At 44.3% G+C, this 20703-nt stretch overlaps 1 long non-coding RNA gene across 1 annotated transcript in view; it reads right to left on the bottom strand.

Annotated features, from left to right (window-relative positions):
* Positions 1-8002: 8002 nt before the first annotated feature.
* LOC147749194 (uncharacterized) overlaps positions 8003-20703 on the bottom strand; it is a 28294-nt gene continuing 15593 nt past the window's right edge. The window contains exon 2 of the long non-coding RNA XR_015299749.1: positions 8003-8382. This is a non-coding gene — a long non-coding RNA (uncharacterized LOC147749194). The remainder of the gene's footprint in view (positions 8383-20703) is intronic.

Raw genomic sequence — 20703 nt, 5'->3', positions numbered from 1 at the left:
AATATTTTGTCTACTGTTTTACTGTGCCACAATATTCTCCTTACCCTCTAGAACCCTCCTGAGAGAACATTTTGCCCCTCAGATTTTCTACCACAGGTTGTGCTATGTGATTTCTTTTGAGCTCTGCTCAAATTCTACTGTCTCTACTCAATCTGGATTGGATTTGAGAGTTTTCTTCTTCTCAATTAATAATTTGGATCACTATCTACTAATTCTACATCTTCTGAGAATGGATGACAAGGAAAAAAGGGGTTTATTTAGAGCCTGTGCCACCAGTTGGAAGAAAAGACTATATACAGATGATCCTCATAAGGATTGCATCTACTGCCTTTATCCAGACCATCAGGGAAAGGATTGTAAGGTAGGTCATACCTTTTCAAATAAAACTTTGAGGGATAGTGAGGGAAGTCTTTTACTATGGCTTTAAAAGCTAAAAGCCTGGAAAGGCATGTCTAGTGACAGTGATGTGAAAACTTCTACTTCTAGGAAATCTCAGAAAAAAAGCAGATCTCCTCAGGCTCATACCTCAAGGGAAAGACCTGAGAAGGCCCTTAAAAAGACAACCAAAGGTTCTTCTGGTCCCTCAAAATCTCCTCCAAGCAAGGAAAAGGAGAGCAAGGGTCATGCATCAGGGGTTAAAAATGCCAAGAGGACAAGCTCAGAGCCCTCAAAATCACCCCCTAAAGTCAAGCATTCAGCCAAGAAGCTGGCTTCTACAACTCCTGAGGGAATATTGGAAAAAACTAAATCGTCGACGAAGAAATTGTCGTCATCGGTGAAAAGTGAGGTAAAACTTGCTTATTCCCGTCAACGGTGGCACTGTCAGCGACAGTGTCGACGCCGAGATCAGGGACGACGACAATGACTATGGCTATGGCGATCTCGTCGACAAGAGAAAACCCCCAGAAAAAAGAGTATTTACCAGGAAAATGACAATTACCCCGGAACTTACCTCTCCAAGTAAGGTGACACCTCTGGTACCATCTCACCTTTTGGAGGAAGAGGAGTCAGGCGAGGAGGAGAATGGCGGTGGTCCTGTCGCAGTTGCATGGGAAGTGCCAGGGAGATTACTCGCAGGATGAATATGAGGACTATCAAGAACGTCCCCAGCAACATTATCGCCAGGAGTTTAAGAAGAGATGGTGAGCTTTCCATCTTCATTGCGAAAAGATTTGCAATTTATGCTGGAAGATTATAAGAAAAGACATCCTGTACCTCATACCTCTCAAGAGTTACAGGTGGATATGCCTCAACTACGACCTAGGCCAAGTACACCGGTGAGAAGGCGAGAGATTTTACCAGAGCCCTTGCCTAGATCTCCACTACCAAAGTCTCAACAAGAACCAGTGACCACGGATGATGATCAGGAGGAGGGACAGATACCAGACCCTAGCAGAGAGTGGGATGATTATCTCATTCCATCACCTTCTTCTCCTTCACTGAAGCCTGTCGACTCACCACCGGAAGACATCAGTGGGTTTCATAATTTAATGGAGAGAACTACAGATTTGCGCTCACCATATCATCTGACAAGGTAGAATCTTCTTGTACGACTTCAGTAAGCCATATCGTAAAGCAGTTTGGTCTCTCCCGATTGTCAATCATCTATGGGAGGAAGGCCTGAAGGTCATGGAGACACCGGCAACTGTGACTCCAGGACACGAAAGACTAGACAAAAAATATAAAGCGCATTCGGATGCTCCAGCTTGTCTTCTAAGACACCCCAAGCCGAATTCAGTTATAACCCAGGCGGCTCTGCAGAAGTCACAAAATCCATCAGCTCCTATTATGACACCTCCTGATAGAGAGGGTAGGCTTTTGGACAATGCGGGGAAGAGGTTTTCCTCCATGTCTGCCCTTCTGGTTAGAGCGGCGAATGCCCTGGCCATTCTGGGCAGGTACGATAGGCAGATGTGGTGTGACCTCTTGCCTTACAAAGACCGCATTCCAGAAGCTGATAGACAGGAGGCCAAGAAGATTCTCCAAGAAGGGGAAAGGACTTCGACTGGTCATTGATTGCATGATGGCCATCGTGACAACGGCCTTCAGATCGTTGGGTGGAGCAGCAGTCCTACGTCGACAAGGATAGCTAAGAGCAACAGCGTTTAGGCCTAAAGTCCAAAATAAAATCTTTGACCTTCCTTTCAAGGGAGAGGATTTATTCGGAAAACATGAAGACGAGGCACTGTAAAGTATCAAAAAGGATACTGAAACCGCAAAATCATTAGGAACACTGCAATATTGGAAAGTTTCTTTTTGAGGCTCTAAAGGTAGAGGCCAATCATCTTATAGAGGAAGGTACCAGCAAAGAAGATACTCTTCTTACTCGACCTCGTCTCAGCCCTACCGTCAGCAGTATACACAACGTCAGTCAGGAGGGTACACAAAATGTACTCATTAAGGTAGAAGAGGTTGTCAGGGGAAGGACAACACCCGACGACAATGACAACCTACAAGATCGTGCTACACTTATCCCTCTTATGTCACATGGTCCCCTGGGTAGAAAAATTGCTTAATATCTCGAAAATAGGCACCAAATAACAACAAACCAATAGATCCTCAACATTATACAATTCGGACACACTCTAGAACTTTTACAAACGCCCCCCTGTACACCGCCAAAGCATCAAGAGGTCAAGCACTTACATCAGACGCGTTCAGAAATTCGGACAATGCTCCAAAAGGGAGCAATAGAACCGGTACGAATTCCCAGAACGGAAGAGGATTTTATTACTGTTTTTTTCTAGTCAAGAAAAACATTCTCCAATGGTGTCCTATTCTAGACCTCAGATCCCTAAACACCTATCTCAAAAAACAATCGTTCAGGATGGTTTCCCTTCAAAACATTGTTCTGCTTTTAAACCCAGGAAATCATATGACCTCATTAGACCAACAGGATGCGTACTTTCACATCCCCATCCATCCTTCCCACAGGCACTACCTTCGGTTCGTGGTAGCCGGAGAACATTACCAATTCAAAGTACTGCCATTTGGCCTCAAATCAGCCCCAAGAATATTTACAAAATGCCTAGCTCCAATTCTGTTTACACAAGACTAAACCCTTTTGCAAGTCTTCTCAACTTTTTGTCACCTTCAGCGCACCAAGGAAGTCTTTCCCTTTGTGAAAACGTAGATTTGTAGATGGATTTCCAGTGCGATAGAATACTGTCAACAAGCAGCTGCAAAACCTTTGAATGCACGAGTTCGTGCCCATTCGACAAGAGCAGTGTCCACCTCCGCTGCTTTGTTTGTGGGAGTGCCGATGCAGGATATCTGCAGGGCAGCGACCTGGAGAAATACGTATACCTTCACCAGGCATTACTGCTTGGATACAGCCGCAGAGAGAGAGAGAGAGATGTGGCGGTGGGAGAAGCGGTGCTGAGAAACATTATTCAAAAACGGTGAGCCATCTTTTATATCCCTCCTTCCTTTTTTTATTGGTTACAAATGCACATTTTTTATTATTATGTTTGGTAAGAGTGGTTGCAATACTAATATGCAGAATTCTAAGTTCAATATGTATAAAAGATGATGTCTTAAGTAACTATACTGGATCTGCATAAAAAAAAAAAATTAAATGTGCTTTATACTACTGATCGCTATTGTGTTTGAGGCATGTGAATCTATGAAAGCTCCAATACTGGAGTAAGAAAAGAAGTTACTTACCTGTAACAGTAGTTCTCCAGTATTGGAAGCTTTCATAGATTCACATGCGAACCACCCTCCTCCCCTGAGAGGCTCACCTCTGATTTAGTACAGAAGGTATTTATTTATTTATTTATTTATTTATTCATGAAATTTGTAAAGTGCAACAAATGCCCTAGGGCGTCTCGGCGCTGTGAACGTGGCAGAAAAGGGGGGAAGGTTATTGATTGAACAGCAAGGTTTTGATTTTTCTCCTGAAAGCTAACAGAGTGGGGATGGACCTGATGTCCAGGTCGAGGGAGTTCCAGAGTTTGGCTGTGGAAACCGTAAAGCGACGATCCCCCCAGGAGGCCGTTTTAGTGCGTGGCACTGACATCAGGAGGGCGTTAGTTGATCGTAGAGATCGGTTGGGAACATAAAAAGCTAAGGAGTTAAGGAGGAATCGGGGTCCTTGCTTGCATGAGGCTCTGTAGACAATACAAAGCGCCTTGAATTTGATACGGTTTTTAACGGCTAGCCAATGGTAGCCTTTGATGACGTGGGCTATAGGTTTAAACTTGGGAGAACCTAATAGCATTGTTGCAGCCACGTTCTGCACGGACTGTAGTTTACGGATGACTTGTTGCTGGGCATTCATGAAGAGTCTGTTGCAGTAGTCCAAGGAGGACATTACAAATGCGGTGACCAGAGTTTTTCCTGAGTTGGAGGGGATGTAAGGGAGGATTTTTTTAATGGATTTTAATTTGTAAAAGGAGGATGAAACAATGGTGTTTGCCTGAGCGGCAAAGGTGAGTTTGTCGTCAAATAGTATACCTAGGTTTCTAACCTTGGTGACTGGGTTAGGCGGGAGACCTAGCTCAATGGGCCACCAGGAAGTGGACCAGGTCGGGCTGAGCTTGCCAAAGATCATAACTTCCGTCTTCTCGGAATTCAGTTTTAAACAGTTTATAGCCATCCAGTTGCTGATGGCGTTCATGCCTAGCTGGAAATTGGCCGCTACTTTCTGTCCATTGTTTTTTATGGCCAGGACCAACTGAGTATCGTCCGCATAGAATGTGAGGCTTTATGGCACAAGTATGTGAAAATCTGAGGGGCAAAAGGTTCTCTCAGGAGGGTTCTAGAGGGTGAGGAGCTCTGATTGGTTCAGGGAAAAGTTTGGTCTCTTTTACATAACAAAGGTTATGGGTTGCAAAAGGGAATAGGCCTAAGCCTCTTTTTAATTTCCTATACTACTAAGCATTGCTTTTTTATGTACCGGAGACTCCCGTCTTGATGACGGGGAATAATTCAGGCAAGTGAATCTATGACAGCTTCCAATACTGGTTACAGGTAAGTAACTTGTCTTCACTTTGTTTATATGAATTCATTATCTGCATCATGTGGGAATAGAGCCCCCAAGAGCTTGGCTGTCATCCCACTATGGATGCTTTGGGATTGCCACAGAAGAGCAAAATAGTTCTGCAAATCTAATTCATTTGCAAGGGGGGCCCAATGGGTAAGTGACATTATGTGTCCCCTAGAGTGTTAGACTGGTGTTTATCAGTTCGCGGTCATATAAATCTGTATGATTACAAAATACCTACTGACTGAGACTTCCAAGAGTGCTAGAATTCTGTGGAGTAGCTCCTGTGTGGAAGAGGTTGTGACACTGGAGAAGATACGTGGCAGCTACTGGAGTACAATATTGTATGGCAGCACATTTTTATGAACTGTCTTACCTCTTGTTGTATTTAAAGAGGCACAGTCTCTTCCCAGATAAATCCCCCTTTACCTTGGTTAAAGTTATTCACATTCTTTGCAAGCCAATATTTAAAACAAGGCAAAAGATACTTTATGAGCTCATGGTGCCTCCACGTTGCTTGCTTGACTGAGGATGGGCAATTACCTACTTGACCAATCTGACCTTGTACCTTTCAACCTTCAGGTTCCAGCCTAAATGCAATCTCTTTGGCTTTTGATTCTGACCACTGACTGATATCACTAACAACATTTATGGAGGATCCCTCACCATTTCCTTTCTGAGAAACATTCAGTGCTGAAACGCCATATCCCACCAGATGACATGCAGAGAACCATTAGAAATCATTTAATAGTAAAGCTTTACCAGCCATAGAGAAACATGAAGGTTCGACTTTTGTGATTTGGCGAAGAATGAGGACAGCAACTCAGGAGTACGGCTTACCAGGGGTGGCGGCCCGGCAAGCCTTCCTGGGCGGCCCGCGGACATTGCAGACACCTGTGTTTAAAATTAAATAGTTTTCGCAAATACAGCCGCAGCAGCGCGGACTCAGACTGTGCTCTGTGGGGGCCCAGGTGATTCCAGTGATTGTCAGAGGGGAGCTGCAGGGGCCTAAGAGGTAAAATTAAACAAAGCCTAATTAACATGTAAATGGTCTTTTAAAGACCTATGAAGTACTTGGTGTGGCTGTATGCGCGCGGCCGGGGAAGCTGTCTCAGCCCGGGCTGAGGGCTGACACACACACACACCAGTGAGAGGACAGAGAGGGAGGGAGGGAGACACAGAGGGAGGGAGAAGGGAGACACAGAGAGAGGGCAGGAGGGAGGGAAACAGAGAGTGGGAGACAGGGAGGGAGACACAGAGGGAGAAAGGGAAACAGAGTTTCCCAGCACGCCTTAGCAGTTAAACGTCCTATCACAAGCGGAAGCGTCCATCATCTGAAACTTCGTCACAGCTTCTCAAAAGGACGAGCTTGGAATGACACATGAGTCTCTACAATGCAGGTAAGATTCCACGCGCTGAATGTAGCGCGCGCCTCAGATTTTGAATGTACCAAACAGCGGTTATAAAAAAAAAGGTTGAACGGTGCAGAAAAGCTCACCTCAAAAGCGCTGTAATCGTACAATAGAGCAATTTCCTCAGTAATGTGCTGCATAACCAATAGAAAATAAAAATGAAATAAACTAATGACAGATTCAGTACTCAAACACCACTTCGGCTATAAAATGCCAAAAGTAGTGCAGCGTCGTGTGTAGACTCCAGGATCACCAAAAGAGTGCACCAACTGCGAAACGCTGGCAATCCTACACATGCAGACATTATGCAAGAAACGATCCGTGTGGTTCTCTGCTCCAATGCAGATGGGAACCAACATGCAGACACACCAAAGTGCCAAGAGACACCAATCAGGCACTTCGCCTCTAGAATAGAAATCCATAGATTGAAAAACCAGTACAGGTCTCATGTTTCTTAAAACGCTTTTCTTTAAACAGGCTGCTGTACACTAGCACATACAATTAAATTGATGTACTGACTTAGGTAGAAATACTTGACACTCGCCTGGTTAGAATTCCTGTCAGGAATCAAACATTGTCCTTCAATGCAACTACTGCACGGATATTGTTGTGACAATACTTATTCAATAAAAGTCACTATGGTCTTGGAAGTACTTTGAATCTCAGCTACTGTGAAAAATCACTTTAAAATTCCCAATCTATGCAGCCACTGCACACTTTATGTACTAACACCTTTATGACTGCAAATCCCAAATTGTGCCTTTATATTTTATTTTGTCACTTTTTTTTTTAAAGACACTCTAGTCTTAAACCATTGAAAGAATTGTGAAACAAGGCCATGAAGGACACCTAGACATTGTTATAACAAAACAGGTGGTGAAGAATTTCACTTTGTGTCTTAGTTCAGACGCTGTTTTGAAAAAGTAGTGAGGGGGCAGTGGTGCTGGAACAATTTTCAGAGTAGGGTTGCTGCCATCAATGTTACATCATTGAATTCATAGGAATTGTGAAAAATGTAAGTGTCACACACAAGAATAAGTATAGCAATGCATCATGCACATTCAGCAGGAGAGTGGTAAGGGTGTGGTATGTAGCCGGTGCTGAAGTTTACTGTCGCAAATCTATCACTTTAACCGAAAAACATTTTCCATTGAAATGGCCAAAATATTCGTAATAACATGCAGTTTCACTGATAAAATCACAGTGTACAAACGAGAAATGTCTCAAAATTGGGTTTCAGAAAATATTTATCATTTGTACATCACTAAGGGCCTGATTACGATGTTAGTCGAAAAACCTGTAGGTTTAAAGTAAGACCGCTGTATTATGATGACGGCAGTCAGAGTTTAAACTGGCTGGGGAATCTGACTCAAGGAGCCTGTTGGAAAGCCCTCATAATCTCTTAAGGATGGCGTTTCCGCCCTCGGGATTATGATGTTGGTTTCGGACAGCCAAGCGTTAATGAAAAGAGCCCCCTTCTACTAATAGGGAGTTCCTCTAGGCAGGGAAATAATACACAGTGTAAATTCCTAGGGCAACTCAGGATAAAAACAACACTTAATTATAACATTTCTATTATATGGAGAGACACAGGCAAAAAAAATATTTGAAAAATACAAAAATAGTTCTTTATTGAAAATGTTATATTTAATATATATTCAAAAAATGCAATCTTAAAACAGACCACAAGCACACCACATCCATGTCATCATTCATACGAAGCAGTCATAATGCATACATCACTGGCACTATAAACACCTGAAATGGTTGTGATTCAAAACATTATGTACATAGCCAGAAGTTGAACATTGCCATTATGATATTGATTTCAACACTTTTACTCGGTGAGCCTGAGATGCAGGCTTTTAGTTCCTAAATTCATATCTGTTTCACTGAGTGGCTGTAGCTCCAGATAATTTCCTACAAGCGTTTCGGCATGAAAATGCCTTCGTCAGGAAAAGTCACAGCAGATTCAGGCAATATCTGTAAATACAAAGAACATAAGTATGCTGTCCTTCCTGAAATCACATTGTACATGAAATATCTACACATATAATTATTGCTTTGTATTTGGTAGACCATCACCTCAGAGAAAAGCAAAAGGAAGAGCATATCACTTAAATAAATAGCCCCATGGTGCAGTGGTAAAGGAGCATGCAGAATTGAATGTGAAAATCACAGAGGTGTGATTGCATGCTACAAATACGAAAAGTGCCAAGAGAAGACCCACACAAATGGTTAAAATATCCCTATATATGTGCCCTTGCGTCATGCGATGTTCATTAAAAACATCATTACCATATACTGTGGAAACTGTCCGCCAGTACACTTAAAGAATATGCAATGTCCTACTTGAAAGGGAAATATGCCCTGGTCTTCTATGTGAAACAAAAGAAAGAATGACATTAAGATGCCTGATATTGTAATGTTTCCATGCTGTAGGCATATTTGATGTATAGTAGTATGTTTATGATTAAAGTGGACAGGGTCCACTCAAAGGCTGTCTTTGTGGTATTTTTTTAAAGCAAATTCGGTAGCCAGTTTCTTGAAACCTTCCTACATGGAACAAGAAAACATACATCTGAGTCCTGGTATATATGTAGCCTAATGACCTAAACAGGCTTCCACAAAGAGATTCCAAAAGAACAGCACAAAGACTTTTTTTTTTTTACTTTTCTTTATTTTAATATTTTTTGCAACATGTACCTCCCACCCATGAGCCACCCCCCCCCGATACGGTCATCTGTTTACTTGTCACAGATTTACAGAAAGTAAGAACAGAAAAAAAGTGAAAGAAAATGAAGAAGGAGAAAAAAGAAAAGAATGATGATGAATAACTCAAATCAAGAGAACAGAGAAACATCAAATTCAGACATATTCGGGAGTCATTGACATAAAAAAAAACATTAGATTATAATGGCATTAACTTTATATAATAAGTATAATATTCTGTTTTATAGTTCTTGATGTCGTATCCACTGTGTTAGGTGATCCCATATTTCTAGACCCTTTTTTTTCCTTTGAACTCCCTTCCTCCGATATATCGCAATCTCTAGAGTGTATGTGGCTAAGAGTCTTGCCCGCCACTGTGAAAAAGTCGGGGGATTTAGATCTAACCAACTGGATGCTAAGCATATTCTATAGACAGCCAGGGAGACATATGAACCCCTGCATTATTTTTGGCCTGATATCCCCGTCCCTTCCTAGCATAATTTTGACTACTGTGATTTCTATGTTTGTGTTCAAGATTTCGGATAAGAATGCTGATATTTCGCATGTAAGGGGTCTGTCTTTATCACATGTGGCAAATAAGTGGACTATATCGGGCGCTGGTGTCGAGCATCTAGGGCATTGGGTACCTTTGCTTGTGCTCCATTTGGCTATCTTGTAGGGTGTGTGATATAATTGGAAGAAGGTTTCATAGTATTGGACTTGTAGTTTGGGTGACATTAAGAGTGATTGATAGAGTTGGAATGCCTTCTGAACTGACTCCTCATTCATATCTAGCTTATTTTGCCATTTATTTATATGTTTATACATGTCATCTGGTAACAAGGAGACTAGGTTGAGATATATTTCTCCTATTTTTGCGGTGATGTTTCTATTGAGGATTTCTGTTATTTGAATCCTGTGGAACTCCGCGCTTCCACCACCTTTCTTTATTAAAAAATCTCTTATTAGAAGGAATTTAAAGAAATCTCAGTTTTAAGCCGAACTCATTCTTTAATTCTTCGAATGATTTGAAGTCTGTTGATGTATAGAAACATCCACATCGTGTGATCCCCATATTCACCCATCTTTTCATATAGTTATCAAAGAAGATATCAGGTAGATTATAGTTCTGATGAAGGCTCGTACAATAAAAGTTTCAACCGACCCCGAGAAGCTTGCGTATATCTCTCCATGCGTTATATATACACCGGCTAATGTTTTGAAATGGACCTTTTTGTAGTGACAGTCAAAGGTAAGTCGCCATAGATGTTCACCCGTTTCTATACCAAGGATGAGTTCTTGTGGGGTCGGAACTTCTCCTTCTTGCGTAGGATTCAGATTTGGGGTCAATAAGATCTTGATATATTTCAGGAGTGTGGCCCACCAGTAGACCTTGGGGTTAGGGACAGCGAGTCCATCTCTTTCTTGCGGGAGCGATATATATCGGTAACCTCTGTGTGATTTTGTATGGCCCCATATAAATCGAGAAAATGTGTTGTGGAGGAGGAGCTACGCTGGCAAACAAAATGGCTGCTAAGGCTCCCGGCTCCGCCGACCTCCGTATCCCGCCACAAGATCCTGTACATTATCCTGATTTTACGCCTAGCCTCTGTGTGAATGAACTGTTCCGCACTCCGATGGTGAAATCCGGAAACTTTTATCGGCTGCTTTGACGAAGTTGCTTCGAGTTGAAGATTGTGGCCTACTCCAGCGGGGAAGCCGGGGCCTCGAGTACTTTCACAGCCGGGCTGCAGTGCAAAAACATCGGCCGGGAGACCCAGGCAGGGTCCGGTCAATCGGAGTGGAGGGTTCTTTTATGCCCGAATTTCATCGGCAATCGTTTCTATTGCTCAGCATTGATGGAGTAGTGACTTCGCTTGCTATTGACTGTGGGTGGGGGTCCCTGTCCCGCAGACCCGGTATTGGTCCCCGCCGGAGTTCGGTGGGTCGGGGTCCCTGGCCTGTGGCGTTAACCGGGTTGACCGCGGGCGCAGACAAGGACTGGTCACCCTCCGCATCTGCCCGTTCGTGATCCTGTTTGTCCCCCTCGGGGATGCCAGATTCACCGGGGGAGGTGATTGTGACTGGTGTCGGGCGTGAGACTATGGATCGAACGGTGCTTGAGCCATCACTGAGGTCAATATTGGCAGAGATTTGGGCGTTTCATTCACATGTGGTTGTCTTATTGAACAAATTGGATACACGCCTATCTGAGATGCTCCTTGTGGAATCGGACCCTGCCTCACTGTTGGACCAAAATGATTCAGAAAAGGGGGTGGTGATGAACAGAGTGTCTGAATTAAGCAGACCACTCTTACCCAGTCCAAAGATCAGGGCTTGATCCATCACCGTTTTTTAGCTCACTGCACCATCCCAGCTCAGAACTTGGCTATATGCAAATTAGTCTGACCCTGGCCCAGTGCATCATGGGAACAGGGCAGACCAAACTACCAAGCCAATTCTTCACCAGAAAGGAAACAAGCTACCGGGGACCGGTTTCTGGCATTTCAGCCGTCTTCGGCCCGGCTTGCTTGAATCCTGATGGTGCAATGAGCTAGGGACTCACATCTGAGTATACCCTTCCACGCTTATGGTGGACAAAAATGATTCAGAAAAGGGGGTGGTGATGAACAGAGTCTCTGAATTAAGCAGACCACTCTTACCCAGTCCAAAGATCAGGGCTTGATCCATCACCGTTTTTTAGCTCACTGCACCATCCCAGCTCAGAACTTGGCTATATGCAAATTAGTCTGACCCTGGCCCAGTGCATCATGGGAACAGGGCAGACCAAACTACCAAGCCAATTCTTATACTGGGAAGGAAACAAGCTACCGGGGACCGGTTTCTGGCATTTCAGCCGTCTTCGGCCCGGCTTGCTTGAATAATGATGGTGCAATGAGCTAGGGACTCACATCTGAGTATACCCTTCCACGCTTATGGTGGACAAAAATGATTCAGAAAAGGGGGTGGTGATGAACAGAGTGTCTGAATTAAGCAGGCCACTCTTACCCAGTCCAAAGATCAGGGCTTGATCCATCACCGTTTTTTAGCTCACTGCACCATCCCAGCTCAGAACTTGGCTATATGCAAATTAGTCTGACCCTGGCCCAGTGCATCATGGGAACAGGGCAGACCAAACTACCAAGCCAATTCTTATACTGGGAAGGAAACAAGCTACCGGGGACCGGTTTCTGGCATTTCAGCCGTCTTCGGCCCGGCTTGCTCGAATCCTGATGGTGCAATGAGCTAGGGACTCACATCTGAGAATACCCTTCCACGCTTATGGTGTACAAAAATGATTCAGAAAAGGGGGTGGTGATGAACAGAGTGTCTGAATTAAGCAGACCACTCTTACCCAGTCCGAAGATCAGGGCTTGATCCATCACCCTTTTTTTTAGCTCACTGCACCACCCCAGCTCAGAACTTGGCTATATGCAAATTAGTCTGACCCTGGCCCAGTGCATCATGGGAACAGGGCAGACCAAACTACCAAGCCAATTCTTATACTGGGAAGGAAACAAGCTACCGGGGACCAGTTTCTGGCATTTCAGCCGTCTTCGGCCCGGCTTGCTTGAATCCTGATGGTGCAATGAGCTAGGGACTCACATCTGAGTATACCCTTCCACGCTTATGGTGGACAAAAATGATTCAGAAAAGGGGGTGGTGATGAACAGAGTGTCTGAATTAAGCAGGCCACTCTTACCCAGTCCAAAGATCAGGGCTTGATCCATCACCATTTTTAAGCTCACTGCACCATCCCAGCTCAGAACTTGGCTATATGCAAATTAGTCTGACCCTGGCCCAGTGCATCATGGGAACAGGGCAGACCAAACTACCAAGCCAATTCTTATACTGGGAAGGAAACAAGCTACCGGGGACCGGTTTCTGGCATTTCAGCCGTCTTCGGCCTGGCTTGCTTGAATCCTGATGGTGCAATGAGCTAGGGACTCACATCTGAGTATACCCTTCCACGCTTATGGTGGACAAAAATGATTCAGAAAAGGGGGTGGTGATGAACAGAGTGTCTGAATTAAGCAGACCACTCGTACCCAGTCCAAAGATCAGGGCTTGATCCATCACCGTTTTTTAGCTCACTGCACCATCCCAGCTCATAACTTGGCTATATGCAAATTAGTCTGACCCTGGCCCAGTGCATCATGGGAACAGGGCAGACCAAACTACCAAGCCAATTTTTATACTGGGAAGGAAACAAGCTACCGGGGACCGGTTTCTGGCATTTCAGCCGTCTTCGGCCCGGCTTGCTTGAATCCTGATGGTGCAATGAGATAGGGACTCACATCTGAGTATACCCTTCCACGCTTATGGTGGACAAAAATGATTCAGAAAAGGGGGTGGTGATGAACAGAGTGTCTGAATTAAGCAGACCACTCTTACCCAGTCCAAAGATCAGGGCTTGATCCATCACCGTTTTTTAGCTCACTGCACCATCCCAGCTCAGAACTTGGCTATATGCAAATTAGTCTGACCCTGGCCCAGTGCATCATGGGAACAGGGCAGACCAAACTACCAAGCCAATTCTTATACTGGGAAGGAAACAAGCTATCGGGGACCGGTTTCTGGCATTTCAGCCGTCTTCGGCCCGGCTTGCTTGAATCCTGATGGTGCAATGAGCTAGGGACTCACATCTGAGTATACCCTTCCACGCTACTGTTGGACCAGCAATCTGCAGCCATTCAAGCCGCGGCCATTTTGACTCCGTGAGAGGACCCCGTGAGGAAGCAAGTATTGAAACCATTGGATGGTGCCCTGGAGGACGGTGTTCCCGAGGTCGTGATTGTACCGCCGAACCTTCCATCACTATCGACTTTGGGGGTATCGAAAGGCGTTCCCCTCCCGGAGACTTTTGTTGTGGACTTTTCTTTAATCTTGTGTTCGTCTTCTCCTTTCTAGGTGACTTTACGACTCCGGGGTAAGATACATTGGGACTGTCCACCTAGGAGAGAGAGTTTTTCTGCGTCTGAAGTTCTTGTGGACTCACTGTCTACGAGTTGCCACGGATTGATTCTTGATGACTTCCTTCTCCTCTATGACTCCTTTGTGTGCCTTTCGGTCTTGCTAGGGGGGGTTTGTGTGCTCGTTCGGAAGGGTCAAGGTTAATATCAATTAGATTGAGACGGTTTGGAGTGGCTTTTACGGGTGTTCGACCTGCAACTGTTTGATTTACGAGGCTGGGCGGTGTATCACGGTGCCCCCAAATTTCTCCTATAAGGGTTGTCATACATTGGTCTTTTTGCGATGGGGGGTGGCTGTTTCTGGCGGGGGGACTAAGGGGGCTGGGAGCCCATACGGATAAGCCCTCCTCCATTCTTTTTCTTACTTTTAGGGTTTTAGTTATTTGGGGCGACAGGCCCGCTGCTAGTGGGGTTAGGCTGCAGCCATCCACAGGGGTGCAGGGTAGGGGTTGGTGGGGGGGTTTATTTTGCCTTTTTTTATTTCTATGGGCTTTTTCTTCCTTCCCTTTTTCTTCCTTACAGGATCAGTATAGATTGCGAATCATTCGGATTTTTATCGTGTACTTGTATTTAGTGCTCATGCTTCTTATGTTATCCTGATTCCCGGGTGGGCAGGCCCTGAGAACTGGCTCTTAACATAGAATGTATATTGTATTGTTGTTTACACCGATCCATATGCTTTGGCGCCAAAGTTCCATTATAGCTGTTTCTACGTGCATATCATGTCTCTTGACCTGTCCCCCGTATTCTTCGGTTTGATTGTATGGCACCTGATCCGTTTCTTTAGATAATATAAAATAAAACCTCTGTCTCATCCTGTGACTTAGTTGTTCGTTCTAATACAAGTTCTATCCTGGATTGCTGCCGGACCTCAGGGTTGTCAGCTGATGAGCTGTGTCGTACCGTGATATAGTGGGTCTTAATTTTGTTTAGCGGCCGGCCCCTGCGGTTGTAGGCCCATGCTTGTATTTTTATTGAATGCTACAATAAAGGTTTTCCAAAAAAAAAGAAAGAAAAAAATGTGTTGTTTATTGCCTTGAATATGTGTTGATCAAAGTTTAGGCAGATAGTGCGGAAAAAATACAAAAATTTCGGGAGATAAATCATTTTGATCACATTGCATCTGCCTATTAGGGTTAGATGGAGGTTGTCTAATTTGCTAAGATTTCGTGTTGTTTCTTTCAAGAGTGGGTCTATATTGATCTTGACTAATTCGTCTAGATTCAATGTGATTTTTACGCCTAGATATACAGCGTTCCTGAAGATCCTTTCATTTCTGTAATTAATTTTTTTATTGATAATTATCTGCGTTTTACCCTGATTTAGTTTATATCCTGAGATTGCGCCAAAGAGGGAAGCCTCTTTTTCCATCATTTTGATGGCCACATGAGGATCACTGGTAACGATCGCGATATCATCCGCGTATGCTAGAGTCTTTGTTAATCCATTTGATGTCTTAATAGGCAATATATCCTGATTAGTCTCCAGTTTGCGGATGAACGGATCGATAAATATCGCGAACAATAACGGGGATAGTCACATCTATCTTATTTGACAGTCCGCCATTTATCATAACGACTGCTTCTGGGTTATGGTACAATCTACGTGCAGCGTTAATGAATCGATCTCCGATCCCACTCTTTGACATGGCCGTCCATAGATATTGCCAGGAGACCCTATCGAACGCCTTCTCTGCGTCCAAGAGTATAAGCGCATTAGGGTCTCCTGCGACTTCCTCTATGTCAAAGAGTGTGATGACCCTTTGTACGTGATCCGTCGTGGATCTGCCGGGGATGAATCCATGTTGTCGGGCTGATATGATCTTGTGAATAATCGGAGCAAGTCGACAGGCTAACAATTTGGCGTAAATTTTTGAGTCACAATTGATTAGGGTGATTGGGTGATAGGATCCCAGTTTAGTTGGATCTTTGTTTTTTTTTGAAACACTACAATTTTAGCCCGTGCCCATGATTTTGGTGGTTCCCCCCTTGGAATACTTCGGTCATTAAGTCAGTTAGCACATTCTTTAGTGACTTATAAAATCTGATATAGAATTCGGCGGGTATTCCATCCAGTCCAGCTGCCTTCCCTGTTGATGGACAGCAGAATTTCCAACCACTGCGGTGTGGTCGCTAAATTAGCTTGGTTGGTGTATGACAATTGAGGTGCCGTTACCTGCTCTCAATCAATCAATCAAAGCATGTGTATAGCGCGCTACTCACCCGTAGGGTCTCAAGGCGCTGGGGGAAGGGGGTCCGCTACCGCTCGAACAGCCAGGTCTTGAGTTGCTTCCTGAAGGAGAGGTGGGCTTGGGTCAGGCGGAGGTGGATGGGGAGGGAGTTCCACGTCTTGGCAGCCAGGTAGGAGAAGGATCTTCCTCCCGTTGTGACTCTTCAGATGCGGGGGACGGCGGCGAGGGCGTGGATGGTCGATCGTAGTTGGCGGGTGGGAGTGTAGAAGGTCCGGCGGTTGTTGAGGTATCTTGGGCCTTGGTTGTGGAGAGCTTTGTGTGCGTGGGTGAGGAGTCGGAACGTGATTCTCTTGTTGACGGGGAGCCAGTGCAGGTTTCTCAGGTGTTCGGAGATGTGGCTGTGTCGGGGGATGTCCAGGATGAGGCGTGCAAAGGCATTCTGGATGCGTTGGAGTCTCTTCTGAAGTTTGGCTGTGGTTCCGGCATAGAGGGCGTTGCCATAGTCCAGGCGGCTGGTGACGAGGGCCTGGGTGACCGTCTTCTTGGTTTCTGTGGGGATCCACCGGAAGATCTTACGTAGCATGCGGAGGATGTTGAAGCATGACGAGGAGACGGCGTTGACTTGTCTGGTCATGGAGAGGGAGGAGTCCAGAATGAAGCCCAGGTTGCGTGCGTGGTCTGTCGGTTTGGGTGCGTTGCCTAGGGCAGGGGGCCACCAGGAGTCGTCCCAGGCGGAGGGCGAAGATCCCAGGATGAGGACTTCCGTCTTGTCTGAGTTCAGTTTCAGGCGGCTGTTCATCATCCACTCAGCTACGTCTTTCATCCCTTGTTGTAGGTTGGTTCTGGCAGTGGTGGGGTCGTTGGTGAGGGAGAGGATCAGCTGGGTGTCGTCGGCGTAGGAGATGATGTTGAGGTTGTGTTGGCGTGCGATGGCCGCAAGGGAGCTCATGTAGATGTTGAACAGCGTGGGGCTGAGTGAGGATCCTTGGGGTACGCCGCAGATGACCTCCGTGGCCTCGGATCTGAACGGGGGGAGGCGGACGCTCTGGGTTCTTCCGGCGAGGAAGGAGATGATCCACTCGAGTGCCTTCTCTTGGATCCCGATGTTGCTGAGGCGTTGTACTATGGTGCAGTGGCAGACCCCGTTGTGCCTCTAAATATATGTCAATAAGTTCTTGGTCTTTATTGGTTTCTTTATATAGAGCTTGGTAATATTTTTGAAATTCTGATCTGATCTCCTACGGGTCTTGCTTGAGAACGTTGTTACAGTCTTTAATCTCTTTAATTATGTTAGCCATGTTTTCTTGTCTCATGCGAGTGGCGAGGTGGTACCCTATTTGCTCGCTTAGTTCGTATACTTTTTCTTTTTGGATCGTGGCTTTACAAATTGCTTTTTCTGCAAATATCTCCGTTAATCTATTTTTTTGCGATGGCAATCTTTTGTGATGCCGTTTCTATGTTTATACCCCCTTCAGTAGCTCTTACAAGATCCCCCTCGGCCTCTGTCAGTTTCCCCTGTAATTCGGCTATCTTTTGTTTGGCAGCTTTGTTATTCCTTATTGAGAAGCGCAGCGTTTCACCCCTGATACCAGCTTTTAATGTGTCCCACACTACGTCTAGGGGTGCGCTCCCCAGGTTATTTGCCAAAAATTCAGGTATCCATTTCTCAATAAGATGTCAATATTTCTCGTTTAACAGTAGCGCCCAAAGACTTTTAAAGGCTAACAGCCAAAGGCAGTTCAAACTGTGATAGGCACCATCATTTAGATAGAAAAAACGGACTCTTTAAGGTAAAGGAGATTAGAGCTAATGTGAGGTGACAACTGAACAATTAACGCAAAAATACCATTAAGTCGAAGAGAAACACGGGTTAAAGCTACTGAATTACAACAGCTAGAAATGACAAACAAAATCACGATGCATAAAATGGAATTCAGCGTGGCAATGAGATGGAATACTATGCGGTGCGATAAAGGCTATGTATGAGTATAAACCAGGACTTACCATTGTGTCTATCCTGATAATTAAGGTCTCTGACTCAGGCTCCTACAATGAGGTAATCGATACGCCTCGAGTCAACCACGTCGAATGTTGGTAGATGCAACATGCATGGTATAGGAAGACGGATAATTTGATGCAACCGCAACGCTTGGAAATGGTTTAGAAATAGTCAGATGGCAGTCATGTGACAAATCACATGTTTGATTCCAAAGCTGGTTGGTTTACGTGGCGGCCATGATGTAAGTGTAGGTTTACCAAGGTAAAACCAGCAGTGGGTGACATAAAACCAAATAAAGACCAATAAAGACCAAATGTACAGATGTATGTATGCAGATAATTGTGGTATAGACCTAGAGCAAAGTTGTTGATGTTCTACTTCCTATTCAGGACCAGCAAAGCAACGATTGCGCAGTCTTGTCTAAATAGTCTGAACCCGTCATGTTACTTCTAGAGATATAATAAAACTACATGGCTACTGTAACGGTGTATGAAGACTCTAAATGAATCACAGGTATAAAGCCAAAAAAAAAAGGAACTGTGCAAGAACTTTTGGGCCTTATGATGAAATACAGAAAATGAATGGTCGAAATGAATAATAGGTATAAAGCCAAAAGAGAACAGCGCAGGAACTTTTATGCCAATCCATGCCAGCCTTTCCAACATGGATCGGCTGTCGGAAACTGACTTTGGGGGCTAGCAGGGCCCCCTTCCCCCTGTCAGAAACTGACTTTGAGGGTTAGCAGGGCCCCCTTCCCCCTGGTCCTCTGCATTTGGCCACATGGTGCCGAGATGTTTTAAAACTTCCATTTTTGATGGGGGCTTGTGCTGAGTGCGGTTTCATCCAGCTGCACAAGTAGCCATCGAAAAATGGAAGTTTGCGACTACACATGCCTAATTGCGCTGTCGGATCTGTCGACCTATGTTCGGGTGGTTCCTTCCACAAAACAGTGTCAGTCGGAAGCAACTCCGACCAAAATCGTAATGAGGGCCTAAGTGTCTTGATGGTTTTAGTCCAATTCCCATCTTTTTTTCATTACACTTCAGAGTTTAAAAAAACTACAGAATAATGTCTGGCTTCCTACCCGCTGATATATTTTGAAGTATTTGTACAGTTCATTTACAAGTATTTATATATATATATATATATATAAGCCTTTTGCGCCCTATTCCGGGAAGGAAGCCGTTCTTCGCGTGGTGCGGTACGAAGAAGGAGGATGCGGGGAATCTAAAACTTTATCAAGAGTCATCCCTGATGGAACAATTATTTTTCTGCCCATCCTCCTCTGAACACTAATCTATATTATAACCAAAGAGGACTATTCATAGAAATCTTGCGAAATTCTTGAAGACGATTCACATTCTAACTACTTGTTTGCATGCACATACGATTTTGTGGCTTCCTAATACTACCAATTAAGAGATCATTTGGAAACGCTCATCCACAAAGAAATTTCCCACCGATTACAATGACTATATATACTCAAAAGAATTTGCCCTGAAGAAGTCCCTTGAGGACGAAACGCATCGGCTGCGAATACCCGTGTTTTGATTGTACACCCTTTTTTTGGAATAAAGAAAATCACAACTAAGAAAACCTACGTTTGGGATCATTGACACTATATTTCTGGAATTGTGTGGTGCACCTTTGCGTTTATTTATTAATTTACTGAGTTCTTGGATGAACTATCACTGTGACAGTGGATGTTAACCTGTGTGCACACACTTCGCCCATACAAACTACCCAGGGCGCTTTACAATTCTGGGGGTGATTTGGGTTAGGTGCTATAATTAAGAAGTTTCCACTGTCTCCTTTGTCTTTTGAAAGTATTTAAATGCTGCGTGTTAAAAATAAATTACATTCTACAGCCTTTCCTTTCACTCTGAAACCCAGCAATATTTTCAAAGATGGTTTACCTTACAAAATGCCCTAACTTTACAGCTAGAAAAAGAAAAAATAAACACCAGTCTCCATAGTAAAAGAATAAGTAGCAATTTTTCAGACGACAAAGCCAGACTTTTGACCTCTGTCTTTGAATTGCACTACAAATGCATAAAGATAAAAACAAAATTAAAGCCATCTTTATTGTTCAGTCACCTTCCGAACTCTAGAATTGTTATTTTGGGGGTGCTAAAGCACCTCCAACACCCCTACTTCCAGCACCTATGTGAGAGAGTGTACATAGTGTTTGATGGCTGATAAACTTGGAAAGCCTTGAAACTGCTCATGTATGAAAATATTTATCTCAATAATCCTTGAGTATGCATTGCAGAAGACAAGGGACCTGTTGCCGTTACTCAAAGGTAGGTTTTTCCTTTGACTAATACTTCTCAAATTACCCAGTTATTCAGATTGTAGCTAGAGCAACATTGATTAAGTGTTGAGGTTTTGGGAGAGTGTGTACATGGAATAAGGTATGCCTGCTGTGT

The sequence above is a fragment of the Lissotriton vulgaris genome, chromosome 1_1, assembly GCF_964263255.1.
Source record: "Lissotriton vulgaris chromosome 1_1, aLisVul1.2, whole genome shotgun sequence".
In the NCBI taxonomy this organism is placed as follows: Eukaryota; Metazoa; Chordata; class Amphibia; order Caudata; family Salamandridae; genus Lissotriton; species Lissotriton vulgaris.
Note: the sequence above shows the minus strand (reverse complement) of the source record. Positions and strands in the feature narration are given on the sequence as shown.